The sequence below is a fragment of the Suricata suricatta genome, chromosome 2, assembly GCF_006229205.1.
Source record: "Suricata suricatta isolate VVHF042 chromosome 2, meerkat_22Aug2017_6uvM2_HiC, whole genome shotgun sequence".
Lineage (NCBI taxonomy): Eukaryota > Metazoa > Chordata > Mammalia > Carnivora > Herpestidae > Suricata > Suricata suricatta.
The window spans coordinates 82466440-82475623 of record NC_043701.1 but is presented as its reverse complement, the minus strand read 5'-3'; positions in this window follow the sequence as shown (position 1 = coordinate 82475623).

Below are 9184 nucleotides of genomic sequence, written 5' to 3'. Positions count from 1 at the left end.
GAAGGGTAAAGAAAGGCAGGGAAATTATTAGGTATATCCTTCTGGTACTTTCTGAGTGTTATGAAAGTCATTTGGATAGAAATAGTGACAGGTTATCCTAGCAGAAGAAAAAACAAAATAAAACACACAGACATAGTACCCAGAATCTATTATTTTTCTGGGTGTGTGTGAGAAAGATATGAAGCAAGAAGTCACACAGTCTGCTTGTATTAAAAGCAAAAACAAAAACCACAAACTCTACACCCAAAGGAACAAATTAAAAATAAAAACATGGGAAACTCATAGGTATTAGTACAGATTTTCCTACTTATCTCTTCTACATCTTCCAGGACAATGAAGACTATCTAGTCTGAGAATCCTGCAGCTAAGCTTAAATGATGGTCTATAACACAAAAGGAAAAGTCCCTCAGGCTGGCTGCACACATATTTTCATTCTTTGAGCAGAGACGGTGCAAAGGCGAGCCAATTGCTTGACATTGCTAGACATTATCACTTGATATTTCTGAACACCCTCTGTGTGTATGGAGCTCTATTAGGACTTTGGCAAATGTCAGCTTTCTAGAGAATATTGTAGGGCAGGGGATTTACAGAATTTACATTCTAGAAAGTGCACATTGACAAGGTATGGAGTATACCTAATTCTCCTCTGCCCAACTCTCCTTCCCCTTCCTCTTGCTTTTCCTTTCTCCTGCATCTCCCCGCATCAGCATATGGCTTTCCCCAGATGATTCCAGTTCCCAAGCCAATCCACACCAATGCAGGACTTAGAGCAGCAGCTATGCAGTGGTAGAGGGAGACTTTGCAAAAGTAAATTGCACTTCCAGACCTAGGATCTGGAGCCCAAACGGGAGCCTTTGTTGTTACCAACAAGCTCTCTGATATTCTCTGCCCCCAAACACATACACACACACTCCAGTTATTGAGCCTCCTCTTTGACAATTAGACCCAGCTGCTCTTCTTCTAGGCCTCACCTAAAAGCCATGTCAGCTTGCAGGGCTACTACTCAAGAGCACATTTCCTGGGGCGCCTGGGTGGCTCAGTCCGTTAAGCATCCAGCTTCAGCTCAGGTCATGATCTCACGGTTCGTGGGTTTGAGCCCCGCGTCAGGCTCTGTGCTGACAGCTAGCTCAGAGCCTGGAGCCTGTTTCAGATTCTGTGTCTCCCTCTCTCTCTGACCCTCCCCTGGACCACTTCCTTACACCATGCACAAAAATAAACTCAAAATGAATTAAAGAACAAAATGTAAGACTTGAAACCATAAAATTCCTAAAAGAACACATAAAGTGTGATCTCTTGGACATCAGCTTTAGCAACATTTTCCTGATATGTCTTCTCAGGCAAGGGAAACAAAGCAAAACTAAACTATTGGAACTGCATCAAAATAAAAAGCTTTTGGGGCTCCTGGGTGGCTCAGTTGGTTAAGCTCCCAACCTCAGCTTAGGTCATGATGTTGTGGTTAATGGGATCGAGCCCTGCATCATGCTCTGTGCTAACAGCTCAGAGCCTGAAGCCTTCTTCACATTCTGTGTGTCTCTGTCTGTCCCTCCCCTGCTTGTGCTCTCGCCCTGTCTCTCAAATAAATAAACATTAAAAAAATAAATAAAAAGCTTTTTCACAGAGAAGGAAACCATTAATAAAACAAAAAGGCAACCTATTGAATGGGAAAAGATATGTGCAAATCATATATCCGATAAGGTGTTAATATTCAAAATATATAAGGAACTTCTATAATTCAATAATAAAAAAACCCTAATAATCCAATTAAAAATGGGCAGAGGCCCTGAATAGACATTAAAGAATACACACAGATGGCTAATAGACACATGAAAAGATGCTCAACAATATTCATTACCAGGGAAATGCAAATCAAAACCATATTGAGATAATTACCTCTTACAGTCAGAATGGCTAGTATCAAAAAGACAAGAAGTAACAAGTATTGGTGAGGATGTGGAGAAAAAGACAAGAAGTAACAAGTATTGGTGAGATGATGCACTTTTGATGGGAATGTAAATTGTTATAGCCACTGTGAAGAACAGTATGGAGATTCCTCCATAAATTAAAAATAGAAATACCATTTGATCCAATAATCCCATCACTGGTTATTTATCCAAAGAAAAAAAACCTAATTTTAAAAGATGTATGCTTCCCTATGTTTACTGTAGGCTTATTCATAATAGCCAAGTTATAGAAGACGTCCATCAATAGATGAATGAATAAAGAAGATGAGGCAAGTATGTACACACACACACACACACACACACACACACACACTTGAATACTACTTATTAAAAAGAATGAAATCTTGCCATTTACAACGACAGGGATGGATGATATCTAGGGGGTGTCATGCTAAGTGAAATGAGTAAAAGAAATACAAATATCCTATGATTTCACCTATAAATGGAATGTTAAAAACAAATGAACAAACAAACGAAAACAAAAAATAGACTCATACATATAGAGAACAAACTAATGGTTGCCAGAGGAAAGGGAGAGGAGCAACAGAAGTGAAGGGTATTAAGAGGTAGAAACCTCTAGTTTTAAAGTAAGTCACAAAGATGAAAAATACAGACTAGGGAATATGGTCAATATTGTAATAACTTTGATGACGAACGTACTACACTGGTGAGCATTGCACAATGCATAGAATTGTTGGATCACTATTATAACATTTATGTCAACTACAATTAAAAAAATGACTTGAGATTGATGTTACCTAGACTCAATGGGATGATCATTTTGGAATATGTACACATACCAAATGTTGTACCCCTGAAACTAATGTAATGTTATATGTTGATTATACTGCAATTTTTAAAAAGACTTTATTTTTTTTGTTTTTTTAATAGTTTATTATCAAATTGGTTTCTTTCCCTCTTCCCCTCCCTCTGGTCCTCCATTAGGATTCTCCTGTTCTCCTGTTAGACCTATGAGTGCAAACATAAGGTATCTGTCCTTCTCTGCCTGACTTATTTCGCTTAGCATGACACCCTCGAGGTCCATCCACTTTCCTACAAATGGCCATATTTCATTCCCTCTCATTGCCATGTAGTACTCCATTGTGTATATATACCACATCTTCTTGATCCACTCATCAGGTGATGGACATTTAGGCTAAAAAGACTTTAATTTCTTGTGATGAGCACTAAAACAAAACAAGAACAACAAAAACTTCGCTGTGTGTTGAGTGGGGGTGATTTCTCCTTTGCCATCAGTAATTGAGATGTCAATAAAGAAAGGAATTCTACACAAAGGCTTTGGTGTTGTATGCTGAGTTTATATTTTTATCTCAATTGACTTGTAAATCAACTCTAGGCATTGATATTACTCCCATTGTAAAGGTAAGGAACTATGAACTCCATGAAGGCAAGGACTGTATTACTTAGCTCATTGGTATGTATATCCTCAGCAGTAGCACAATGCTGAAACAGAGCAGGCATCCTAAACCATTTATTTAATGAATGAATCAGACTTAGAGAGATGAGGTATTTTGCTTAAGGTCACACCCAGTTAAGTAGTAGAGCAAGGCATTGTCCCGGATCCATTTGGTTTCCAAACCAAATAAATGGCCTGATCCCAGAAGTTTCTCATTCAGCAGGTCTAGGCTGAACTCAATTGTCTGGATTTTTATTAAGCATCCCATTGGATCCCTTTCACTCATTCAATTTTTGAACATGTGTTTATTCAGCATGTAACATGCATCACTCATATTCTAGGTGCTGGGGCTCCATCAGTAAACAAAACAGAAAAGAATCCCTGCCCTCACAGAGCTTACACGCTAATGGGACATCAGACCAGTATGAGAAACTCTGCATTGCACCATAATGATAACGGGTTCTGTTTATCCAGTTAAAACTGGCATCCGAGAGAGATTCATCCTTTCACCCATGTTTGTTATGGGAGCTAAGAGCATTCTGGTCAGATGAAAGCAAGTATAAAAGGTCCTCTTTTGATAAGGAGTCAGGACTTTTTGTGTGGGGAATCTATTTTGTGGGCTTGTTTGGCACTCCCTTATCCTCTTTGGGGCATCTGAAAATGTACTATCCCTCTTTCCTGTTGAGGATCGCTGGAGGGACTAAAGAAGGAACATACTGCTGGAGGGGGAAAGCTCTATCTGAGCTTCTGACCATCATTAGAAGGCCTTTCAGAACCTAGAGAGGACTTTTTGATTCTCCTTTTAGAAGATCAAGCTCTATTAAATTACATGGAGGTACTTTATCAAGACAATATTATATTTTAATGATCTGTAAAGTTCCCATGGATCACCATTTTAGATTTTTGAACTACGGCATTGAAGGTTCTTAATTGCTATCATTGAACATGCATTGCCTCCCCACACTTTTCAGGTAGGTGAAGGAAGAGGGCAAATGACTCCCTTCCTTTTAAGTGCCTGCAACTTTAAAAATCTGTAGTTACTTATTCACTTAAATGAGTAACCTGCATAATTGTCATATTTTTAGTCTTTAAGAATCTGTTTTTGCAATGGAAATCTTCATGCAATCAGTATAATCAATTGCAAAATTAATAAACCAGGGCGATCTTTAACACAGCTTTTTGTGCTTTGAGAAATGAGAGGAAAACTACCTCCATGTGTGGTTTAGACCTGAAAGACTTTTAGTAACAAATTCTGAATTGTATGGCCTTACTTTGAAGTTGCTGATGACGCTCATTTTTCTGTCATTTTCTTAAATGTTTTCTGTGCCAAATTCAGCATTTAAAATGGACGGAAGACAGCAACTCAGGGAACCTCTTTGGGGGGTGGGGGTTTCTGAAAAGTGTTTTGCACAAAATTTCTCTATTATCTCTTCTCTATTTTAGAAAAATAGCAAAGCTAGTTACCTGTTTATAGAATCGTGGAGATATGTGAAAGATCAACTGTTCATCTCAAGATTTTCATTTTATTAGATAAGAGGTATGCTTCATTTATTATAATATCAGGGACAAAATGTTAATATAGGTATTCTACAACAATATAGAAAGTTCAGATGGTTAAAGACTGTGACTTCCTATTTGCAATTTTAGAAAGTGTTTAGTGGGGTTTGTGCTAGGTGGGCAGCAACTCGTATTGCTCTAAGAAATATATTTAGTTGCTGAAAAATGTCTCTGCTAAATAGTTGCAATGTAATCATTCCAAAATGTCTGTGTTTAGTATGCAATATCCAATACACGTCGGTGTCACAAAAAAAGGCAAGAGAGATGTTTTTAGCCCTTCCTTGGTATTGTTTTGTGAATATTTAATTGTTTATTGCATGATATAAATCAAGCCAAGTGTCCTTTATTGAATGCTCCTTAATCTCATTCCTCTGAATTTTGCTAGATCTCATGTGCTATTGGCATGCCTACCCCTGAACGGGTCTCGCTTGCTTAAAACCATCGTAGGGAAGCAAAGTCCAGTAATCACTGATAGTCCACATGGAGTCTGAAATCAAAATCTGCACTAAGTTTCAGACATCTATAGCTATAATTTACATAAACCTGGTCAAATTATATAACATATGTTTAAAGGACTTTTTTTTTTATCAAAGTCACCATTGAAGATGGTGTCCAAATGGAAAGCACTTTAATGTTGCTGTTTTCAAAAACAGTTTTGTTTACTTCTAGCCACTTTCTAAGAATAATAAACCCAAACAAGTAGGGATATGCTTTCCATTCTTAATGAGCCCCATTTTGTTTCGCATAGGACAGAACTGCCTCTAGTTTAATTCTGTTAAGTAAAAATAGGGTGATACATGGTGCACAAAGGCAAACATGGGAGTAGTTCGCTATGGATAACCCAAATCAAGACTGGTTACATCTAGAAGAGAGCTGGTTTTCATGTTGCTAGGTTTGGGAAAGAAAGAGAAAAAATGTAATAAACCAAGCCCCTGGCTCTTTGCTAATATTGATATTGTAAAAGCATTAGTTACTTAAGCAGAAATTTGTAACAAATACATATGTGGTTATATTTTATATAGTTGAAATCTAATTTTGAATTATTTTTCTATCTAATGCTAAATAAAAAACATAGCAAATTAATAGACAGCACCTTGTAAGTACAGCCTTGTGTATTTTTAAAAGATCTGTTCATACTATTGGCAATGCAAGAGTAAAAATAGGCTTTTTACTTAAGAGTTTGTTTCTTTATTTTTTCCATATCTTTGAGGGCATAATTATTTTTTCATGAATAGCAAAGACACAGAACATACGTAGTGAAATACAAGTGCTATGTTAAGACAGATATCTTCATTAACAACTAGCTGCTATAAAAATAAATTTTCCATATGACTCAGGGAAGCTGTTAATAATTCTACTTTGTTTACATTATGCTTCGAAATCAACCTACCTTAATGAGATAAGATATTAAGCTAACAGTATATCTTGGAGTCAAATGTTGTCAAGCACTGCCAAAGCCGTAGGCAGATTAGATGTGGGAAGTTTTTACTGATAGTGTTTTCAGAAGAGGAAATGAATAACTTGGTAGGAAGTTATGCATTCATTGCCTAAGAAAGAGTATTAAGTACACACAAATTACCGAGGTGCTTTGAAAGGCACAAGCAACATAAATGGGGAAAAAAGTTAAAGAACCATGGAGTTATTTTTAGATAAGACCTATGAATAATAATAATATTAATGATAAAAACCTATAGAAATCCCATAATAACAAGTGACCAAGTATCCAAAAAATCATTTGGTCATGTTCTAAAGCAGGTGAGCATTTGGAAATTTGAAATTTCAATTTTCTACAACATATAATTTCTTCAACATAAAATGAAGTGGGTCATACTCAGTTTCTCATTTTCATGATTCAGAAAAACATTAAACTTCTTAACCTTGGAGTTACGTACTTGATTTTTAAAATAAATGTGATATCCAAGTAGATAACATTCACTCTCATCCACCCTTTATTAAGGACATGACTGATTGTTAATATGCCAGAGCAATTTCTCATTGTCTTCATGAAAAATGCAAAAGTAAAAGTTACTGTGATTTTAGTTGTCACAACCTGGATGTCTCTAACATATAACGATTAATAACTGTAATCACCCCAGCATAGTATAATATCTAAACAGTACATTATTTATAGTTTGGTTTTTCCTTTTTCAAGTTGGACGTGGTATTATTTTCTCTCTCCCTTGGCTTTGAAATGGACCAAAAAAAGAAAAAAAAAAAAACAATCCCAAACACCTACTTTGCCAAATTAGTGAAAGTCAGATCTATAAAATGCAGAAATTTCTGTTTTGCACCAGTAGAACATATCAGCTGTGTACCCACAGCTGCCAGGTTAAGCATATGCACTTTTTCTAAGGGGAAGGTACAGCATGTGCCAGTACACTCAGCTTTGTGTAAAAATACACATATTTTAAAATAAATAAGACAAGGGCAATAGAAAAACATTATACAAAGCTTGTTGCTAACTAGTGAGAAGATAACAGTGATCCTATTTTGTTTTTGCATATACAAAGTGACAGAATTACTAGGGGTGGAAAGAAAGTACATAGTATAATTTAAATCAGTTCTAGATCCAGAAAGGCATTGCCTACTTTGAAGATGACTCTTAGGTGAATATAAGCTGGCAAAATCTAGTCCTTAAGAGGTGTGTATAGGTTATTAAGCCATATTATTTCTAAGTTTTTTTATGAAACTAATTCAGGTTAAAGGAGCAAAAGGAAGTGAGTGTTATGGCGGCCAGTCTATCATATCTTCAATTACTATCTTGCTAATGATTATAAAAGTATCAGAGACTCTCAAGGTCCATCCACTTTCCTACAAACGGCCATATGTCATTCCCTCTCATTGCCATGTAGTACTCCATTGTGTATATATACCACATCTTCTTGATCCACTCATCAGGTGATGGGCATTTAGGCTTGTTCCATGTTTTGGCTATTGTTGACATTGCTGCTTGTATCTTGAATGTATCATAGATAAGCTGCTATATAACGATTGCCACTTCAGATAGCTGTGAAATTAGGTGATTAACTAGTTGGTACCTAACCTTCTAATTTCTGTATAAGTCTAATTACATGAAATAGAAGTGTGGGTTTTGATTTTTTACGTTGCTTTCCTGTTTGGAGTGTCATTGTAACTACTGTATTGTAAATGATGGAAACTAATTGCATATGTTAAAAAAATAAATTGTGTTATATTAAAAAAATAAAGTGCTGTAGGAGAATAACAGCTTTATACAAAAAACAAACAAACAAACAAAACCAAAATAAAAGTATCAGAGAAATGAAGTCATAGGCTGTTTCTTCTAAGCTATAAAGAACAGTGTCTCTCATGGTTGCTATTGTTGCATAGTAAATCACCCCAGTAGTCAATGGCCTAACACAAAAACAATCATATTATTGTCCCGAAGTTTCTCTCGGTCACAAATTTGGAATGGGCTCAGTTAGGTGGATCTGACTTAGGATCTTTTACATGGTAATAGACAATTAGTAGCTAAAATAGTGGTCTGGAGCGGATGGAGGTTGGCCAGGCATCTCTCCCTGTCTCTCCCTCCATCTCTCCCTCTTTCTATCTATCATATTCATACAAGTGTCAGAACTCCTCTAAATGGTCTCTTCTGGTGTGCTAGTTTGGGCTTCCTTACAGTTTGGTGGCCTCAGGGCTGTCTGGTGGTGTAAATGGTGGCTCAGGACTTAGTCTAAGTGCTCCAACAAGAAAGGTGAAACATATGACATTATTTTCCAACCTAGGTTTGGAGTCACTCAGACTTACCACATTTTCCTAGTTACAAGATAAGAGAATAGATTCCACTTCTTAATATGAAAGTGGCAAGGTTTAGACAATCTTGTGGGATCAGAAATACTGAGATGGCCATCTTTGGAAAAGACTGCCACAATGTCTCTTATGTCTGGAATGGTTATCTTCGCTAAATTGGTGATATTTTGAGTAAAAATAAATGTACTCTTTGCTAATAGATGACTTAGAATAAATTGTTATGGTAAAAAAATAAAAATAATAAAAGAAATCTCATAGTGTTTTGAACTCCTTGAGGCAAGGTATATTGTTTGTTTTATTTATGTTATTTGTTTATTATCTGAGATACTTCATTCCATGGAAATTCCAGTAGTTTCCCACACATTTACTAGATCTCTGTTATTTCATCAGGCTCAGGCCTGCCAGAAGGTCTGGAATTATACCTTTAGTTGAAATAGATTCGCTTTTATGAGAAAGATCCAGAAACAGTGGGAATAAC